Source organism: Triticum aestivum, chromosome 1B (genome assembly GCF_018294505.1).
Source record: "Triticum aestivum cultivar Chinese Spring chromosome 1B, IWGSC CS RefSeq v2.1, whole genome shotgun sequence".
NCBI classification, from domain to species: domain Eukaryota; kingdom Viridiplantae; phylum Streptophyta; class Magnoliopsida; order Poales; family Poaceae; genus Triticum; species Triticum aestivum.
In genome coordinates this window covers 547,855,651-547,877,859 of record NC_057795.1, presented here as the reverse complement: position 1 = coordinate 547,877,859, position 22,209 = coordinate 547,855,651, and positions in this window count along the sequence as shown.

The following is a 22,209-nucleotide window of genomic DNA, read 5'->3' as shown; positions in this document are numbered from 1 at the left end:
TCCTCGGAAGGCCGAATTTGGGGCGCTATCCACGCCTGGGCCGGACAGGATCCGGCTCCTCGCTCTAAGCGGCATAAGTCTTTAAGGACTCGCAAAAAGCCTCTCCGAACAGCGACCGGCTCTCGCCTCATCATGACGGTCAGTTTTAGCTTTCTCCACTAAGGCGTTAACCCAGCTCAACTGGGGCGCAGTCGCAGTGGTTCTCCCAGTGCTACCTTAGCCGATATAACGGAACGTAAGGTACCAAAACATGGGAGCCGGGCAAACCCAACTATTGACCCAAGACCTGATTCAGAGCCGATGCATATAGTGCTATAAGTTCGGGGTGCCGCACTTGTGAAAGTGTTCGGACTTATCACACCATGATGCGGGAAGCATAAGCCCCTGGTGTATTGTGTCCATACCCAAGTGTACGGGTGCAACATGCCATAAATGAACATATGTGTAAAAAGAAAATGCAATTATAAGCAAAAAGGTACTGCATTGTTTTATTCAATAAGTGCTGCTATGGATGCAGAACGATACAAATAGTGCGATAAGCAAGGGATGGGACTGTTAAACATGTCCCCCTCCAGGGGTAGGCTGCGAATTGGTGTGTAAAAATGCTCATAATGGAGACCACCTGTATTTTCGTTGTAGCTTTTATCCTCTCCTGGCTATTGCATCGTGAGTTCGGCAGGTCCACTACCGGACAAGGCCTCTGACGAACGGAGTCCTGTGGGTAAAAAATAAAAGGTAAAAAAAAGAACGACACACTTGAGAGCCCCTGGTGTGGTTAAGCCATAGTCTGGGCTTATCGTGGTCGTGCCCCTCTCCCCATGCCCATGGTATCTTCAGAGTGTAATGGTGTACGCGAAGGACTTGCTTTGACGTTTTGCAGGGGCTGGGGTTGGGGCCGCACTGCTATGCATGCTCGGAACGTGCCAGGTGGTCTTGTTGTAGGTTACTCCGGGCGCGCTTAGCTGTGTCCAGCCGTTTAACGGCCGGACTCGAGAGTTGCCTTAAGAGGCTGCTTTGTACTTCTGCCGCGAGAGCCGCTGTGTGTTCCTCCGTTCGGAGAGAACGTTCAGTGTTTCCATTGACCGTGATGACTCCTCGAGGGCCTGGCATCTTGAGCTTGAGGTATGCGTAGTGCGGCACCGCGTTGAACTTTGCAAACGCGGTACTTCCGAGCAAAGCATGATAGCCGCTGCGGAACGGGACTATGTCGGAGATTAACTCCTCGCTTCGGAAGTTATCCAGGGATCCGAAGACCACTTCCAGTGTAACGGAGCCTGTACAATTGGCTTCTACACTTGGTATGACGCCTTTAAAGGTCGTCTTGGTAGGTTTGATCCGTGAGGGGTCTATGCCCATTTTGCGCACTGTATCCTAATAGAGCAGGTTCAGGCTGCTGCCGCCGTTCATCAGGACTTTGGTGAGGTGAAATCCATCGACGATTGGGTCTAAGACCAATGCGGTGAATCCGCCATGGCGGATGCTGGTGGGGTGGTCCCTTCGGTCGAAAGTGATCGGGTAGGAGGATCATGGGTTGAACTTCGGGGCGACTGGCTCCATCGCGTATACATCCCTGAGTGCACGCTTCCGTTCCCTTTTGGGTATGTGCGTTGCGTATATCATGTTCACCGTCCGCACCTATGGGGGGAAACCCGTCTGTCCTCTATTGTTCGGCGGTCGGGTCTCTTCCTCGTCGTCGCTATGCAGCCCCTTGTCATTGTTTTCGGCAATTAACTTGCCCGCCTGCTTGAATACCCAACAGTCCCTATTGGTGTGGTTAGCTGGCTTTTCGGGGGTGCCGTGTATCTGGCACAAGCGGTCGAGTATTCGGTCCAAATTGGACGGACCCGGAGTAGTTCTTTTGAATGGCTTTTTCCGTTGACCGGGTTTAGAGCCTCTGAATCCGGCATTGACTGCCGTATCCTCTGTATTGTCGCCGTTGATGCGGCGCTTGTTTTTGTTACGACGTGACCTGCCATTTCGGTCCTTGAAATCCGGACTGCCAGAATGTTTGCTGAGGTTGTTGTTGCGTGCTAGCCAGCTATCCTCACCCGCGCAAAAGCGGGTCATCAGAGATGTAAGGGCTGCCATGGATTTTGGCTTTTCCTGTCCCAGGTGCCGGGCAAGCCATTCGTCGCGGATGTTATGCTTGAAGACCGCGAGGGCCTCCGCATCCGGACAGTCGACGATTTGTTTTTCTGGATTAAGAACCGTGCCCAGAATTGTCTGGCCGATTCGTCTGGCTACTAAATTATGTGGCTTAGGTCGTCAGTGTCTGGTGGTCGCACATACGTGCCTTGGAAGTTATCGAGGAATGCGGCTTCCAAGTCTTCCCAACTCCCAATTGACTCTGCTGGCAAGCTGTTAAGCCAATGCCGGGCTGGTCCTTTAAGCTTGAGGGGGAGATATTTTATGGTGTGAAGGTCGTCACCGCGGGCCATGTGGATGTGAAGAAGATAGTCTTCGATCCAAACCGCGGGGTCTGTTGTGCCATCGTAAGATTCGATATTCACGGGTTTAAACCGTTCGGGGATTTGGTGATCCATTACTTCATCTGTGAAGCATAGTGGGTGTGCGGTGCCTCTGTACTGGGCAATATCATGATGGAGCTCAGAATAACTTTGCCTGTTTTGTTCGACCCAGCCGGACTTACTGTGTCTGGCGCGACGGCTGTCGTCACGTACCGTGGGGCGCCTACGCGATCCATAGATCGATCATGATTGTCTTGGCTTATCCTCCAATATATCTCGCAAGTCCGGAGCGTTCCCCTGTGGCCTTGCGCTTTTCGAGCGATGCCGGGGTATGGGTCTAGTGAAGGGCCTACAGGCCTCTCTGTCTCGACCACGGGGTGGTCGGTCAGCCATATTGTCTCCTGGTGATGCGGGTTCATATGCTTCCTCCTCTAATCGGGGGAGCAACTTGCGCTTAGGGTAGATTTTGGAGGGGCGTTCGAGCTCGTGCTCTTCGGCCGCGAGGACTTCAGTCCATCTGTCGGCTAGCAGATCTTGATCAGCTCTAAGCTGTTGCTGCTTTTTCTTGAGGCTGTTCGCTGTGGCCATAAGCCTGCGTTTAAAACGCTCTTGTTCGACGGGATCCTCAGGCACGACGAATTCGTCGTCGTCGAGGCTTGCCTCGTCTCCGAAGGGAGGCATATAATCCTCTACCTCTTCTTCTGCCGCTCTCTCATGAGGGCTGGCATCTCCGTCCTCCTGCGCTGCATCTTGTTGGAGTGGGTTATCTTCGGCACTGTCTGGTGTATTGTTATCTCCGGTGTCGGAGTCTTCAGTCTTGCTGTGGCGGGATTTAGAGCGGCGCCGCTGACGTCGGCGCTTGGGCTGCTTCTTGGAGGGGTCATCCCCCGCCGTTTCTTCGCCATTCCCATCCTTTGGGATATCCACCATGTATATGTCATATGATGAGGTGGCTTTCCAGTGCCCATTAGGCACTGGTTCTTGGTCGTCTCCGACATCTTCGTCCATACCATCGATGTCTTTGGAGTCGTAGTCTAGCATGTCGGTTAGATCGTCGACAACGGCTACGAGGTGGGTGGTGGGTGGGCTTTGAATTTCTACGTCGTCCGCATCCCAACCGTCCTGACCGCAGTCCGGCCAGGACTCTCTCGATAACGAGAGATACTTTAGCGAACTCAAGATGTCGCCAAAAGGCGAGTGTTGAAAGATGTCCACTGCGGTGAACTCCATGGTCGGCACCCAATCGGATTTGACCGGAGGGGGCGCGGGAGGTTCGTAGTCCGGCAAGGAGTCCGGCACCTCGGAGTCACAAACTTTATGAGGGACAAGGTCACTGTTCGGCTCTATCTCCGTAGAGGTTGCGGTTCCCGAGGCGGTGTCTAGCCATCCATCCTCGGCCTGCGCAGCCGGCTCCAAATTGAAGATCGGAGCGGGTTCAAGTGCGGCCTCCAGGGTACTGTCCGGCTGTAGAGCTAAATCATGTTCGCCGTGACAGTGCGGCACGCTCGGCTGTGGCTCCAATCCATCGAACATCAAGTCCCCGCGGATGTCCGCCGAGAAGTTTAAACTTCCAAATCTGACCTGACGGCCAGGGGCGTAGCTTTCGATCTGCTCCAGATGGCCAAGAGAATTGGCCCACAGTGCAAAGCCGCCAAATACGAAGATTTGTCCGGGGAAAAAAGTCTCACCCGGGACTGCGTCGTTGATGACGATCGAAGAAGCCATCGAGCCTATCGGTGACGACACAGAGGAACTCTCAATGAAAGCACCAACGTCGGTGTCAAAACCGGCGGATCTCGGGTAGGGGGTCCTGAACTGTGCATCTAGGCGGATGGTAACAGGAGACAAGGGACACGATGTTTTACCCAGGTTCGGGCCCTCTTGATGGAGGTAAAACCCTACGTCCTGCTTGATTAATATTGATGATGTGTGTTACAAGAGTGGATCTACCACGAGATCAAGGAGGCTAAACCCTAGAAGCTAGCCTATGGTATGATTGTTGTTCGTCCTATGGACTAAAGCCATCCGGTTTATATAGACACCGGAGAGGGCTAGGGTTACACAGAGTCGGTTACAATGGTAGGAGATCTACATATCCGTATCGCCAAGCTTGCCTTCCACGCCAAGGAAAGTCCCATCCGGACACGGGACGAAGTCTTCAATCTTCTATCTTCATAGTCTTGGAGTCCGGCCAATGATGATAGTTCGGGTATCCGGACACCCCCTAGTCCGGAACTCCCTCACCCGGCAAGGCTCTTGCCGGGGGCCTTGTGGTCCCCCTTGGCTGGGATCCCACCAAGGGTCGTCATCTTCTATAGTGTTTATCTGATCTTGAATGTCTTCACAAAGATCTGCATGCCACCACGGGGATGTCTCCCGAATCCTTGCCCAACGGGGGCAGTGAACTCAAGGGTGATTCGCTCCGTAGGTGTGGGGCGAACTGCCACGGCAAGGGTCTTGCCGGATTTGCTAAAGCCGCCCCCTGGCAAGGATCTTGCCGGGGGAGTCCGCTTCGTGCCCTTCGCTCTTTGTGGTCTTGGTCTTGGCGTCGTTCTGCTTCTTTCGAGCCACGGCCTTACCTTGGCTCACCGCCCTTGCCTTGCCCAGTGCGGTGGCGTCCGTGGCTCGGACTGCCCGTGCACAGTTATAGGGGTACAAAAAGTGTACCCTTCTTTTTGTACACCGACAGGAGCCCCAGGCCTGGGCCACACGTAAGCGCAATCGCGTTGTTGGGCTAGGCCCAGAAACGGTGCACGGGCACGCGGGGTAGTTTTTACCACGGTAAGTTTCTTCGCGCGCTGCGCTTCTCATGCCTCCCGCGCGTGGCTTGGCATGGGGAGGCGTGTGTGACGTGGGCGGCATGCGTGGGGCTGAGCTCTGCGCGCATGCGTCACGTCGTAGTAAAAGGGGGCGGTTCGCGCCTTCCCCATAAACGGAGGGAGGCGTGGAGGCTCGGCCCGTTTACTGAACGGGGCCGGGGCGTGGTCTTCAAGGCGTCCACCCCCCATGATCACAGGGTGGGGAGAGGTCACCTCACCTGTCGCCTCGGTCCGCATGCCTGCCACGTGGTTCTCACGCGCTTAGGGTGGCGACCGGTGGAGGCGGGGAACCGGGCCGTCGCGGGCCGGGGCAGCGAGTTGGTCCCAGTTCCCTACGCCTTCCATGTCTTGATTGGCCGAGTGGGTTGGCCGAGCCCCCATCCCGGCTCTTTATAAAGAGCAGGGGGGGAGGAGATGGCGTCCCGCACTCTTCCATCTTCTCTTTCCTTCAGCTTCTGCTCCCTCCCCCTCCCTCCATCCACCATGGAGAGAGGGAATCCTGGTTCTTCAACGGTGGCGGCGAGGGTCGCCGCTCGACAACGCGCCCTCCCTTCCCCTTTACCCGTGGTGGCATCGCTAGCCGCGAGGGGGAGGGGGAGGGGGCGAGGCCGTGGGCGAGGCCGTGGTGCCCAGGGAAGAGGAGAACGGGGCGGCGCGCCGGCCTCGCCTTCGCCAGTAGTTCATCCCCCCATGGAGGGCCATGTTGGGGATGACCCTTGCGAGTTCTTCGTCAGACTGCGCCGGTCGCCTCACCGTCATCTTTGTCTCCCGACTCCATTCGCCAGCGAGATGGAGCTGCATCTGCCGGAGTCCTTGCGGTTGCACATGAGGGGCTGTTGGATCAGTCGTACGCGAGCTCGCGTCGACTTCTCAGCCCCTCACGTGATGTATCTTGGCCGAGGGTGGAAGACGTTCGCTCAAATCCACCGCTTGACGGCGGGGCTCACCCTCCATTTCAAGCTGATGGAGGGCGGCCTCCTCTCCGTCAAGGTCTTTGGGTGCTTCGAGACTCGGGCAAGGTGCTGCATGGAGAGCTCTTCGGATAGTGAAGACTCCTCCTCGGGCGGGAGTGACGACAAGGGTAGCGGGCGGCAGGATGACGGGTCCGACTAGGTGTCGGGCGCCGCTCCATGCGGCACCGGCGATCCCATCATCCGTGTCGCCGGCTTCCTGAACTTCTCGGGGTCGTCTCCTTGGGCGGCTGGCGTTGGGAGGCTGCGGAAGAGGAAGAGGGCGGGCGGCAAGGCCGTCAAACCGGAGTACACGGGCACCGACGCCTTCGACGCTTGTTGACGTCCTGCCGCCTCGTCTTCAAGCTCTGCTTCCGGTGCCGCCATCACCATCGAGCCTTCGGACGGTCGCCAAGATGTTCTCTTGGTGCCTCCTGCCACCCGTAGCTCGCCTAGGCGCTCCCTTTTGCCCTTTTCGCCTCCTTGACCTACCTCCTGAGGAGAGGGACAAGAAAGGGGTTACGGGCACCTTATCTCTTTTTAGTTTGTAAGCCTTTAGGGTTTAGCTGAATTTAAAACTTGTAATCCGACCATTCATGTTTTTCATTCCCTATGGGCTGTACCTGAGTGGAATGTTTTTAATGAAAAAGGGATGATTGCCGGGTCATTTGTTTGTGGGTAGAACCCACGACAAGGAATAAATCCTTGATATCCTTGAGATAAACATTTCCTTGCGCGGCAACAGGCCCTGCCATCTTCCCACTCCGCTCGACCCTTCTCACGCTTTCGGCGGAGGCAGGGATGAGGTGGGTTCAGGCTCCTCGTTTCATCCTTTTGCCGCCGCGACTACGACTAAACCTGGCCCCAGGAACCAGCCCTAGGGCCTAGAGTTTTTAGGGGAGCGCGGTAGCTTTGGAAAAAATGAGGTTTCACATACCTCAGCCCATGAGGGAATGCATGATAAGGGATGAAGAACTTATCTGAAGTTGTAGCCCCCGGCAACTCTGGTTTGCCGTGGGTGAATCTTTGTACTTGCAGCCCCCGACAATACTGGCTTGCCGGGGTCTAGACGCCGGTCTGTCCCCCTTTTCCTTTTTGTCCTCAAGTGATCCGACAAGGAAATCTGCGAGTCCTGCGAACCAAAGAAGACAAAAGAATAGCAAAGGGACGCACACTCGACCTCTAAGCTAGGGGTTAGTCACCGCTTAAGCACTATCAACCCTAACCAAGGACGAGACTTGACCTAGCATGCATGCTATAACTTAGGGCGCCAGCGCTTCATTTATTTATGCTCAGGGTCTGCGCCTGGCTTTGTACAAAGGGCTACATGCATCATTGGCAATGCTTGTACAAAAGGTGGCTTGCCGGGGGGCCCGGCAAGCCGTGCCTCACGGGTAAAACTTGCGAAGATGCTCAATGTTCCAGGAGTTACTCACCGGAACAACATCTTCGGTCTCCAGGAGGACTGCGCCGGTCCTGGTGACTCATATTACCCGATAAGGGCCTTCCCACTTTGGCGTCAACTTGTTGGAATTCTTGGCCGATTGAACGCGCCGAAGAACAAGGTCGCCTTCCTCAAGGCTCCGGGCATGAACCTTGCGGCTATGGTGGCGGCGCAAGGCCTGCTGGTAGCATGCTGCTCTCACAGCCGCCCGAAGACGATCTTCCTCAAGGAGCACCGCGTCATCTTGCCGCAGTTGCTCTTGCTCAAGCTCGTCATAAGCGAGCACTCGAGGTGACCCGTATATGAGTTCAGTGGGGAGAACTGCTTCCGCCCCGTATACTAGGGCAAAAGGTGTCTGGCCGGTGGCTCGATTTGGCGTCGTCCTGATCGACCAAAGAACCGTCGGCAACTCATCAATCCAGTGCCTTCCACTCTTGTGCAGCCTGTCAAAGGTCTTGGTCCTCAAGCCTCGCAGTACTTCAGCATTTGCCCTCTCAGCTTGACCATTGCTTCACGGGTGAGCAACGGAAGCAAAACAGACTCTGCTGCCGAGGTCTTGGGTATATTGCATGAAGGTGCGGCTTGTGAACTGGGTGCCGTTGTCGGTGACAGCCCTGTTAGGTATGCCAAAACGACACACTAGTCCCTTGAAGAACTTGACGGCTGACTGAGCTATGACCTTCCTCACTGCCTCCACCTCTGGCCACTTTGTGAACTTGTCGATCGCAACGTACACGTACTCAAAGCCCCCGACAACGCGGGGAAAAGGGCCCAGTATGTCGAGCCCCCAGACCGAGAAGGGCCAGGAGAGAGGAATGGTTTGAAGGGCTTGGGCTGGCTGATGAAGCTTCTTTGAATGGAACTGACACGCTTCAGACCTGGTGACTAGTGTCGTCGCATCCTGGAGGGCGGTGGGCCAGAAGAAGCCTTGCCGGAATGCCTTGCCAGCAAGGGCCCTTGACCCAATGTGGGATCCATATATGCCTCCGTGTATCTCCGCCAACAGCTCCAGTCCTTCCTCCCGAGGGATACACTTAAATTTTACACCGTTCGGCCTCTTTCTGTACAGGACGTCATCGACGAAATGGTACATGGTAGAGCGACGGGCTACTTTCTCCGCTTCTTCCTGCTCCTCAGGAAGTTCCCCAGTTTGGAGGAATCAGACGGTATGCTGTGCCCATGTTGGAGCCTAGGGCTCGACGGCGAGGGCTAAAGGCATTTCCCCCGCTATAGGAGCGGCCGTCTCGACGGCAAGAGCTTGACGCTCCACCGGAGCCAGTCGTCCCGTGGCGGGCTCAGTATCCTTGGCAACATCTTTGCCGGCGGCTCCGGGGAGCTCGGCGGGAAAGTACTCGCCGGGCCATGATTTCCTCCTCTTATTCTGCTCTGTTGATGGATCAACGGATGGCTGAGTTAGCTGAAGCACAAAGGTACCTGGTTCCACAGATAGCTTGAGGGCAGCGCGTTTGGACAGGTAATCGGCGATATCATTCTTCGCTCGGGGAATGTGTCCAGCCTGTATACCGTCGAAACACTCTTCCAGCTTTCTCACTTCATCGACGTAGGCCTTCATCAACGGGCTCTGGTAATCCTTGTTGACTTGCTTGACGACAAGCTGCGAGTCCCCCCTGACGATGAGTTTCTTGATTCCGAGGTCCGCCGCGATCCTAAGACTGGCAAGCAGCCCTTCGTACTCTGCCGTATTGCTGGTTGACAATTCCCTGGGGAAGTGCATCTGGATCACGTACTTGAGGTGCTCTCCAGTGGGCGCGACAAGCAGTACGCCAGCCCCGGCGCCTTGTAAGGAGAAAGCTCCATCAAAGTACATGATCCAATGATAGCTTGCTTCCTTGCCGGGGAGAGCAGTCTCTTGGGCTTCTTCGTCAGGCGTTGCGGTCCATTCTGCAATGAACTCCGCTAGGACTCGACTCTGAATTGTTGAGGTACTTTCAAACTTGAGGCCAAAGCTGGATAGCTCCAGTGCCCATTCCACAATTCTTCCCGTTGCATCCGGATTATGTAATATCCGCTGCAGAGGGAAGCGAGTGACGACAGTGATTTCGTGTGCTTGGAAGTAGTGACGCAGCTTCCTCGAGGCCATAAGAAGGCCGAAGAGAAGTTTCTGCACGCCGGAATACCTTGATCTAGCCCCCTGCAGGAGGGAACTAACAAAGTAGACCGGGTGCTGCATCATTTTCTTCCTCGGCGACACGTCATCTGGCCATGTCGTCTCTGCATTGGTGGTGTCGGGCTCTGCCGCTGCCATAACCTCGTCGTCAACCTCTCTCTGCACCACTAGTGCGGCGCTGACCACCTGGTCCGTTGCCGCCAGGTATAGCAGCAACGGTTCCTGCGGCCTAGGCGCAACTAGTATTGGCGCGGAAGAGAGGTACTTCTTCAAACCTTGCAATGCTGCTTCGGCTTCTGGCGTCTACTCCATCGGGCCCGCCTTCTTCAGGATCTTGAAAAAGGGAAGGGCGTGATCGGCAGACTTGGAAATGAACCTGCCCATGGCGGCGACGCAACCAGCAAGCCGATGCACATCCTTGATTCGCTTGGGTGCCTCAATCTACTCTATAGCTTTGATTTTGTCCGGATTGGCCTCTATCCCACGTCGTGACACCAAGAACCCGAGAAGCTTGCCGGACGGGACGCCAAAGACGCACTTCTCAGGGTTCAGTTTGAGATTGATCTTGTGCAGGTTTGCAAATGTTTCTTGCAATTCTAGTATGAGGGTTGCCCTGTCCTTGGTTTTGACCACTATGTCATCCATATAAGCTTCCATATTTCTATGAAGTTGGGGTTCAAAACCAATCTAGATCGCCCTTGCAAACATCGAACCAGCACTCTTCAACCCGAAAGGCATCCGCATGGAACAATACATACCACATGGGGTGATGAATGCTGTTTTCTCTTCGTCTTCTCTTGTCATGAAGATCTGGTGGTAGCCGGAGTAGGCGTCGAGGAATGACAGCAGGTCACACCCAGCCGTGGAGTCAACAATCTGGTCGAGGCGAGGCAACGGGTAGGGGTCTTTAGGGCAAGCCTTATTGATATCTGTGTAATCAATACACAGTCTCCACTTCCCATTTGCCTTGCGCACCATGACCGGATTGGCCAACCACATTGGATGGAGCACTCCTCTTACCAAACACGCTGCTTCCAATTTCCGGATCTCTTCAGTAATGAACTCTTGTCGTTCCAAAGCTTGCTTTCTGGCCTTCTGCTTGACGGGCCACGCGTGAGGGCAGACAACAAGGTGGTTCTCAATCACCTCCCTAGGAACACCGGGGATGTCGGAAGCTTGCCATGCAAACACATCGGCATTCGCCCGCAGGAAGGTGACGAGCGCGTCTTCCTATTTGTCATCAAGGGTGGAGCTTATGGTAAAATCTCCCCCCGTGCCATCCTCATTGACAGAGACCTTCTTGGTTCCCGACGGTATGGCCCTGGGCTTCTTGTTCCCGCCAGTGGAGCTCTCTGGCACGTCCTCGACGGCAGTACGCTCCAAAGAGGTGCGCTTGCCGGAGTGGGTGTCCGAGGTCTCACCAGTCTTCTTCTTCTTCTTCCCTCTCGGGGTCCCAACGGCAGGAGCAAGTGCCCTAGCGGTGGCAGCTGCTGCAACTGCTTGCTTGTATAGTTGGTCAGCGCAAACCAGCGCATCTTTCTCGTCGGAGGGGATGGTGATCATCATCATAGGTCCTGGCATCTTCAGGGTGTTGTAGGCGTAGTGTGACGCCGCCATGAACTTGGCCAGCGCTGGGCGGCCAAGGATCCCGTTGTAGGGAAAGGGGATCTTGGCAACATCGAACACGATCCTCTCCGTCCTGAAGTTCAGGTCACTTCCAAAAGTCACGGGCAGCGTGACCTTTCCCTTTGGTTGGCTTCTCACCGGGTTGACCCCCTGAAACGTGCCCGTCTCTTCGAGGTCTCCATCAGGAATCTATAGTTTCTCGATCACGGGCATGCGAGATCAAGTTCAGACCGGCCCCGCCATCGACTAGCATCTTCGTCACCTTGAGGTTACGTATTGTTGGTGAAACCAACAATGGCAAGCACCCGCCCGCAGTAGTGCGATCAGGGTGGTCCTCAGTGTCGAAAATGATAGGTGTGATGGACCACTTCAGCGGCCTTTGGGCATCAAACGACGGCTCTACCGCTGTAATCTCTCGCGCCCACTGTTTGAGCCGGCGGTGAGAAGTGTGCAGCGAGGCGCCGCTGTTGATGCACATGGCCTCTGTAGCTTTCTGAAACTCTTGGCCGCCGGACACGTCGTCCTCTTCGTGATCGTCGTCTTCTGGCTTTCTATCACGGCCCCGGGCGGGCCTCTCCTGTTGCTTATCCTTGCCGTGACGGCCCGCCTGGCCATCACGCTTCTTGCCGGACCCCTCAGCACCGTCTGGGCCTTTCTCCTTGTCCCGCCTCTCATACTCAGCCCTCTGCTTCTCAGCGAGGAGCACAACCTGTCGGCAGTCGTGGAGAGCATGGCCCTTAGTGCGATGGATCTTGCAGTATCGCTTGTCAGAGTTTCCCAGCTTCTCGGCAGCCGCCAAGGCCTAGCAGGCGACACACGCGGCAACCTCCTTGCCGGGGTCATTTGCCTTGGTTTTCTTGGTGGAGCCGGCGTCTTCGGATCCCTCGATGGCAAGCACGGCTTTTCCTTTGCGCTTGCTGTTGCGGCGCCGACCTTTCTTCGCTGGGGCGGAAGTATCCTCATCTGAGGAGTCGGTTTCCACGCCGGCATCTCCGCCGGGGTACTTCCTTCCCTCTTTGGCTCGGGCACATTTGTCAGCAAGAACATAGAGTTCTGCTACATCTCTCACCTTGTTCATTGCTAGCTTTTCGCGCATCTTGCGGTTACGCACGTTCTGGTGGAACGCGCTGATGATGGCGGCAGGGTGAACATCAGGGATATTGTACTGTACCCGGATGAACCTCTGAATATACTTGTGGAGACTCTCGCCTCCCTTCTGGGGAATGATGTGCAGGTCGCTTGCTTTGCCATGGCCTTGGTGGCCTCTAGTAAAGGAGCCCACGAACTCATGGCACAAATCCGACCAGGAGGAAATAGAGTCTACCGGCAAGTGCATCAACCATGACATGGAGTTGGGTTTAAGAGCCAACGGAAAGTAATTCGCAAGCACCTTATCGTCGCGGGCTCCCGTAGCTTGCATCGCGATGGTGTAGACGCTGAGAAACTCGGATGGATGGGTATTGCCGCGGTGAGTGGGCCACTGGAACTACCGCAGCTCACGGGTAAAAGCCGGACAGCCTACCTCGTAAGGTAGGCCTCCAGGGCTCCCCGGTGCTGGGTGGCTCACATCAGGCCCTGCTCGCCTGTCTGATTGGTGGCACGCTCCGCACCGACGCTCGATAGTGGTTCGAGCGTCTTCATGTTCTCGTTCCCGAAGAACTTGGCGTTGGTCACAGTGGGCCCGCGGGTCGGACGATGCTACGGAGATCTCGTCGCCTATGACGTCGCGACGGGCTGGCATCCGCGGTACCGGGCGTGGAGGAGGCGAGTGCACCGTGGTCGTGGCGCCGCCGATTCTCCTACCACTGGTGCGTGGGACTCCGTCGGAGCGTCGACCCGGGGGCTCCACCGGACTCGGTTCGTCTTTGTTGGCCATCGCAACAAGGCTTCGGACAGTGGCTCTCCATTTGTCGAGTTTCCCCATAGTGGGAGGGAAATCGAGGAGCAATTGCGCGCTCCAGGGCTTCTGCTGGTGTTGGTGGCAGCGAAACCTGCACGGATCGCGACACGCTTCGACTTCTGACCATGTCAGAAGGAGTTACATCACGACCCCGTGGTCGCACGCCATCTTCACCAGCGCCTCGATGGGCGGGCAGGTCTTCTAAATCCCGGGAACGGCTCTCCGGGCTCTTTCCGCAGCGATGCCCAGGGTCCTCGGCGTGATTATGCCGTTCGTCGCGCGCCACTTGAGGGGAGCGCGCCGTCGGTGTCAGCGTGGGAGTCTTGGAAGCCCTCGCGTTGCCTTTGGGTGGGGTGGCAGCGATCCTGGAAGGCCCCGTGCCACCCGCGGAGGGCCTGGCTCCATCTTTGGATTTGGCGGCGTGCGGCCCGTTATCAGGCGCACGAACATCGCCGCCTCCCAAACTTCGTCTGCTGGGATGGTGTTGGTGTTCACGAACGGCCCGTCGGGTTCTTTCCACGACCGGTCCGCTGCTCGCCCGCATCGGGACGGAATGTCCGGCTCCCGACGGGCCAACCGCCACCGTCATCTTCTTCTTGGGTGCCCTGATGATGAACAAGCGTCGAACTAATTGCTAGAGCCGATTCTCGCAACTGCGCCCCCTACTTGGCGCGCCAAAGATGTCGGTGCGAGGACGACACCTATGGGATCATGAGAATCCCTACTACGGCTGCGGGGCGTGGGGTTGTGAGAAGGGCTGATCAAACAGATAGCACACGGGTTCTTTATCCAGGTTCGGGCCACGAGGATGCGTAAAACCCTACTCCTGCCTTGATGATTTGTTTATTTGTGTTCTTGAGCTAGTAATTGGGCGTGAGGAGCTCCAAAAAGCCGAATCCCCCTCTTGGTCGCCTTGGGCCTCCTTTTATAGGGAAAAGGGGTTGCCACAGTGGCACACAGGATGTGGAAAGGGAACAGTGATACCAGTTTATCGCTCGCATTATATGACAAGGCGCATTTAATGCGTTGTGCTTAGGTGTCCTTACTTTATCGGGGGCGGGGGAGAGCCCAGTCTTGTCCGTCGCCGATCCCTTTCGCCTCGACACGCGCCCTGGCCAGCGGTGCCCGTGGCGCCATGTAGGCAGGGAGATAGCTGAGGTGGGGCAGCGGTGGGTCTCCATGAAGATCCGCTTGCCGCCAAGCAGGTGCCTGCCCAACTGGTTGGGTCGGCGGCTGCATGCGAACGGTGGTAGAGGTTGGAATTGGCGTGGGCCTAATGGTGGCCCTACGGGTGTCCTTGGCAAGGGCCTCGCCGTAGCCCCGGAAAGGGTCTTGCCGTGGTGCCCGCTATTATCCCCAGCAAGGCCCTTGCCAGGGGCCTTGTGGTCCGCCTTGGCTGGGATCCCGCCAAGGGTCGTCATCTTCTATAGTGTGTATCTGATCTTGAATGTCTTCACAAAGATCTGCATGCCACCACGGGGATGTCTCCCGAATCCTTGCCCCACGGGGGCAGTGAACTCAAGGGTGATTCGCTCCGTAGGTGTGGGGCGAGCCACCACGGCAAGGGTCTTGCCGGATTTGCTAAAACCGCCCCCGGCAAGGATCTTGCCGGGGGAGTCCGCTTCGTCCCCTTCGCTCTTTGTGGTCTTGGTCTTGGCGTCGTTCTGCTTCTTTCGAGCCTTGGCCTTACCTTGGCTCACCTCCCTTGCCTTGCCCGGTGCGGTGGCGTCCGTGGCTCGGACTGCCCATGCACAGTTATAGGGGTACAAAAAGTGTACCCCTCTTTTTGTACACCGACATGCGGGCAGGTGGGGCGGTTTTCACCGCAGTAACTTTTCGCCTGCTGCGCTTCCCCACGACTCGTGTTAAATGCGTGGCATGGGGGTTACGCGCGTGGGTGATCGAAGCATGCTGACGTCATTTGTGGCAAATAGTAAAGAGGCGGCTTGCGTGTCTCTTCGAGACCGCAGGGCTGCTGCTCATTTACTCTCCGCACTTAGGAATCGTCGCTCCACGCGTCCCATTACGCATGTCCCTTGTGCCACGTACGCCGCATGCACGGCACAGGGCGAGTGATGGGCGTGCAGAGCACGGGAAGACGTGCGCAACCCGCGCGACTTTTATTGGGCAGGGAGTGCGGTCGACGGCTTCACCCACTGTCATCTTAATGAGCCAGATTGGCTGAAAAGGGGTGGCCGAGCCCCGCCTCCGTCCCTTTATAAAGAGGGGAGTGGGAGGAACGGTGCCCCTCAGTCCTTTGCCATCTGCCTCTCCCTATCTCTGCTCCTTCCTCTCCCCTGCCATGGAGAGAGCCGCGCTGATCCTTCATCGGTGGCGGCGAGGGTCTCTGCTCGATAGCGTGTCTCTCCTCCCCAAGAGCCCGTGGCGGCGGAGCCGGCTGCAAGGGGAAGAAGGAGGGGGCGAGGCTGAGGCCGCCGTGGTGCTTGGGGAATGATACGTCTCCAACGTATCTATAATTTATGAAGCATTCATGCTATTCTATTATCTGTTTTGAATGATTATGGGCTTTATTTTACAGTTTTATATTACTTTTAGGAGTAACCTATTAACCGGAGGCCCATCCCATATTGCTGTTTTATTGCCTGTTTCAGTATTTCGAAGAAAAGGAATATCAAACGGAGTCCAAACGGAATGAAACCTTTGGCAGCATTATTTTTGGGAAGATTATGATCCTGGAGACTTGGAGTTCACGTCGAAAGACCCTCGAGGAGACCAGGAGATAGGGGCACCCCCCCTACTAGGCGCGCCCCATGTCTCGTGGGCCCCTCGAGCACCTCTCGACCGACTTCTTTCGCCTATATAAGCCTACATACCCTAAAACCATCGAATATAAAGATAGATCGGGAGTTCCGTCGCTGCAAGCCTCTGTAACCACATAAAACCTCTTAGGAGCCCTTCCCGTCACCCTGCCGGAGGGGGAACCCTTCACCGGTGCCCATCTTCATCATCCTGGCGCTATCCATGATGAGGAGGGAGTACTTCATCCTCGGGGCTGAGGGTATGTACCAGTAGCTATGCGTTTGATCTCTCTCTCTCTCGTGTTCTCTCTCTCGTGTTCCCTCTATGGCACGAGCTTGATGTATCACGAGCTTTGCTATTATAGTTGGATCTTATGATGTTTCTCCCCCTCTACTCTCTTGTGATGAATTGAGTTTTCCCTTTGAAGTTATCTTATCGGATTGAGTCTTTTATGAGAACACTTGATGTATGTCTTGCCGTGCTTATCTGTGGTGACAATGGGATATCATGTGCCACTTGATGTATGTTTTGGTGACCAACTTGCGGGTTCCACCCATGAATCTATGCATAGGGGTTGGCACACGTTCTTGACTCTCCGGTAGAATCTTTGGGGCACTCTTTGAAGTACTTTGTGTTGGTTGAATAGATGAATCAGAGATTGTGTGATGCATATCGTATAATCATGCCCACGGATACTTGAGGTGACAATGGAGTATCTAGGTGACATTAGGGTTTTGGTTGATTTGTGTCTTAAGGTGTTATTCTAGTACGAACTCTTGAATAGATTGATCCGAAAGAATAACTTTGAGGTGGTTTCGTACCCAACCATAATCTCTTCGTTTGTTCTCCTATATTTGTGTCTTTGGAGTGACTCTTTGTTGCATGTTGAGGGATTGTTATATGATCTATATATGTTATTATTGTTGAGAGGACTTGCACTAGTGAAAGTATGAACCCTAGGCCTTGTTTCCTATCATTGCAATACCGTTTACGCTCACTTTTATCGCTTGCTACCTTGCTGTTTTTATAATTTCAGATTACAAATACCTTTATCTACCATCCATATTGCACTTGTATCACCATCTCTTCGCCGAACTAGTGCACCTATACAATCTACGATTGTATTGGGTGTGTTGAGGACACAAGAGACTCTTTGTTATTTGGTTGCAGGGTTGTTTGAGAGAGACCATCTTCATCCTACGCCTCCTACGGATTGATAAACCTTAGGTCATCCACTTGAGGGAAATTTGCTACTGTCCTACAAACCTGTGCACTTGCAGGCCCAACAACGTCTACAAGAAGAAGGTTGTGTAGTAGACATCAAGATGTTTTCTAGCGCCGTTGCTGGGGAGGTGAGTGCTTGAAGGTATATCTTTAGATCTTGCAATCGAATCTTTTTGTTTCTTGTTTTATCACTAGTTTAGTTTATAAAAGAAAACTACAAAAAATGGAGTTAAGTTTGTCTCATACGCTTCGTCTTTTTAATATCTTTCGTGAGTTTGATGGAAAGGAAAATTGTGCTCAAGTGCTAGAAGAAGAGTGCATTAAAATGCTTGGTACTGAATCTTTGAATGATGAGCATGATTGCAATGTTGTTAGTATAAACTCCTTGAATATCCATAGTACTAATGATGATTGCACTAGTTATGATGAAAATGTCTCCTGTAAGCATGTTGATTTGTGTGGAGTAGATTGGACTTGCATGGACACACCAAATAGAGAAAATAGATATTGCAAGAGGCATAAGTATTTAAAAACTAAAGGTTTGCAAGAAAGTCTTGATGAGTGTGCTAGAAGATTCAATATTTTTCATGCTCCTTGTGAACTTTGCAATGAACGTGGTCATTTAAATCTCCAATGCAAATTGTTTCATGATCGAATCATGTCCAAAAATTGTGATAACTTGATACCCTTGGGCATCATAAAGAGCTTATTCTTCTTTTGGGGTATGAAGAAATGAAATGTATAACTGAGGGTATTCCAAAATTTAATCTTGATAGGTTTCTTGATTTTGATCTAGAGGATATTTATATGTTTTGTGCAGTGAATTGCATTGAAATCCTTATATTGCCAATTACCTAAAGAAAAGGAAGCAAATAGAAGATGAAGAGAATATTAATGAAAGGGAAGATACTTCCCAATCTCCTCCTATTATTTCTTATGATGTATCAGGTAACAAGGAGGAGCTTTCTATTCAACCAATCTCGTCAATAAGGAGATAAAAGAGGAAGGTTGAACCCACACATAATGTGAAAAAGAAAAGAAAAAAAAGGAGCAACAAAGGTAGCAAGGTATCCCTCCCAAATGATTTTGCTCCTACTACTCATTGTGATGATGATAATTGCTATACTGTTGGTGCTATCCATATTTTCAATGACGAGAGTGATTATGCTTATGATATGAAAGGGACCAAGCTTGGGGAAGCTATGTTTGATGAGGATGAAATATTTGAGAATATATTTGCTGAAATTAATGTTTGTCCCAAGCTTGGGGATGCTATGTTTAATGAAGATGATATTTTTAGCATCCCAAGTTTTGATATGCAAAGTTGTTATGATGATAGCATGCCTCTTACTTATGATGATTATATTGATGAAAGTGGGTTTGGAAGAGTGTCAACTTTTGGTAGTATTGATCCCACTATTTTGGAGGATGTTGGATTTTATTGTGATGAATATGAAAGTGGATTTGGAAGAGTGTCAACTTTATTTAGTGACGATTCCAATATCTTGGAAGAGGTTTCAATCGATTATGATGAGAACAAAGTTGCTACTTATGATGATTATTGTGATGAAACTTATGCTATAAAAAGTAGTGATGATTATATTTATAAAACTTGTCATCATTATGTTTACCCTTTTTCTGAACATTACTCTTTTAATGTGGAAACAATTTTTAGTGTTCAAGTCTCTTATGATAGTCCCACCATTCCGAATGAGAAGAATTTTGCTTATGTGGAGAGTAATAAATTTTCTATGCTTGTAGATCATGAAAAGATTGCTTTAGGTGATGGTTATATTTTTGAATTCATTCATGATGCTACTGAAAATTATTATGAGAGAGGAACATATGCTTGTAGGAATCGCAATAATATCAAGTTTCCTCTCTATGTGTTGAAATTCTTGAAGCTATGCTTGTTTTATCTTCCTATGCTAGTTGATTATTGTTCCCATAAGTTGTTTGATCACAAAATCCCTATGCATAGGAAGTGGGTTAGACTTAAATGTGCTAGTCATATTCTTCATGATGCTCTCTTTATGTTTCAATGCTTATCTTTTATGTGAGCATCATGGTCATCATCATGCCTAGCTAGAAAGGCATTAAAGAAAAGTGCTTGCTGGGAGAAAACCCAACATTTACCCTTACTGTTTTTGTGTGTACACATGATTATGCTACTGTAGTAATCATGTTTTATAGCTTTTGTTTCAATAAAGTGCCAAGTAGAACCTTTGGGAAGACTTGGGGTGAAGTTTATGTGATCTTGCTGTGAAAAACAGAAACTTTAGCGCTCACGAGATTAGCTGACATTTTTTTACTGGAGAGTGATTTTAGGTTGATTATTTTTGCATATGATTAAAAGAAAAATTCCTCAGGTCCATCAATTTATTTCATAATTTTTGGGGTTCCAGAGGTATGCGTTTGATACAGATTACTACAGACTGTTCTGTTTTTGACAGATTCTGTTTTCTATGTGTTGTTTGCTTATTTTGATGCATCTATGAGTAGTATCGGAGGGTATGAACCATAGAGAAGTTAGAATACAGTAGATATTACACCAATATGGATTTAGAATGAGTTCATTACAGTACCTAAGTGGTGGTTTTATTTTCTTATACTAACGGAGCTTACGAGTTTTGTGTTGAGTTTAGTGTGGTTAAAGTTTTCAAGTTTTGGGTGAAGATTCGATGGACTATGGAATAAGGAGTGGAAAGAGCCTAAGATTGGGGATTCCCAAGGCACCCCAAGGTAATATTCAAGGACAACCAAGAGCCTAAGCTTGGGGATGCCCCGGATGGCATCCCCTCTTTCGTCTTCGTTCATCGGTAACTTTACTTGGAGCTATATTTTTATTCACCACATGATATGTGTTTTGCTTGGAGCTTCATTTTATCCCGTTATTATTTGCTTGCTGTTATTTATAATAATGTTTTGCATGTTTATTTTCAATAAAAATGTCAAGGATAGCCTTTACCATGCTTGTTTTGCTAGTATACATGTTGCTGTTTGAAAACAGAAAGTTTACCGCTGTTGCAAAAATTCCTAGAAAAGTCAGAGAGTGGTATAACATTGGAACTTTTTGCATATTAAGCTATTATAAATTTATTACAGTGGGAATTTTCTCTCATAATTTTTGGAGTTAGGTAAGTATTGATACTCTTGCATTCTTTACAGACTGTACTGTTTTGGCAGATTGCTGTTATGGTTGCATTGTTTGCATATGTTTGCTTGTTTAATGAATCTATTTGAGGATAGGAGTATTAAATATGCAGAGACATTTATTATGAAATGTTTAATAATAATTAGTGATTTGTGACAGTATAAAATGATAAGGTTTTGCATTGGTTTATACTAACCTATCTCACGAGTTCTTATTGAGTTTGTTGTGAATGAAGCTTTTGATAAAATGAGAAACCATGATATGAGAGGAATTGAGGAGACACAAAAGTTCAAGCTTGGGGATGCCCAAGGCACCCCAAGATAATATTTCAAGAAGTCTCAAGCATCTGGGCTTGGGGATGCCCCGGTAGGCATCCCACCTTTCTTCTTCGACAACTATCGGTTAGTATCGGTTGAGCCTAAGTTTTTGCTTCTCCACATGAGTTGTGCTATCCTTGCAATGTCATTTTATTTTGTTTTTCTTGCTGCTTGAATACAATACCAAGATCTGAAATTCTTAAATGAGAGAGAGTCTTCACATAGGTGCATAATTATTTAGCTACTCGTTGATCTTCACTTATATCTTTTTGGGGTAGTTTGTCATTTACTTGTGTGCTTTACTTATATCTTATGAGTAAATGGTTGAATGAGTTGATTGTCATAAATCTGAAATTATATATGTCTCTTTTTCTTATCCCATCAGGAGTAATGACTTCACATCTAAGAAGTAGAGGTTGTAAATTTATTGACGATTAGCAAGAATTGTATTAGTCATTTGAACAATTCATGAAAGAATATTGAAGGAAGAGAGATTTCACATATAAATATACTATCATAGACATCTTTTATAATTTGAGCACTCATTAAGTATGACATGCTAAAGAGTTGATGTTGGACAAGGAAGACAACGTAATGGGTTATGTTTTCTTGCATCTTAGTTAAAGTATATTGTCATGGATCATTCAAACATGTTGAGCCTGCCTTTCCCCCTCATGCTAGCCAAAATTCCTAGCACCAAGTATAGATACTACTTGTGCTTCCAAATATCCTTAAACCCAATTTTGCCATGAGAGTCAACCTTACCTACCTATGGATTGAGTAAGATCCTTCAAGTAAGTTGTCATCGGTGCAAGCAATAAAAACTGCTCTCTAAATATGCATGACTTATTAGTGTGGAGAAAATAAGTTTTGTACGATCTTGTTATGGAAGCAATAAAAGCGACAGACTGCATAATAAAGGTCCATATACAAGGGGCAATATAAAGTGATGTTCTTTCGCATTAAGATTTTGTGTATCCAACCCTAAAAGCGCATGACAACCTCTGATTCCGTCTGCGAAGGGCCTATCTTTTACTTTATGTCTTTTACTTTATGCAAGAGTCAAGGTGATCTTCACCTTTCCCTTTTCCATTTTATCCTTTGGCAAGCACTTCGTGGTGGGGCGATCCTGATATATATATATATATATATATATATATATATATATATATATATATATATATATCCAATTGGATGTGCGTTAGCATGAACTATTATTGTTGACATCACCCAAAGGTGAATACGTTTGGAGGCAACATTATAAGCCCCAATCTTTCTCTGTGTCTGATTAAAACTTCATAACCACAAGTATTGCGTGAGTGTTAGCAATTGTAGAAGACTATACGATAGTTGAGTATGTGAAGTTTGCTAAATCAAAGCTCTGACATAGACGCTTCCTGAAAGTAAGATGAATTGCAA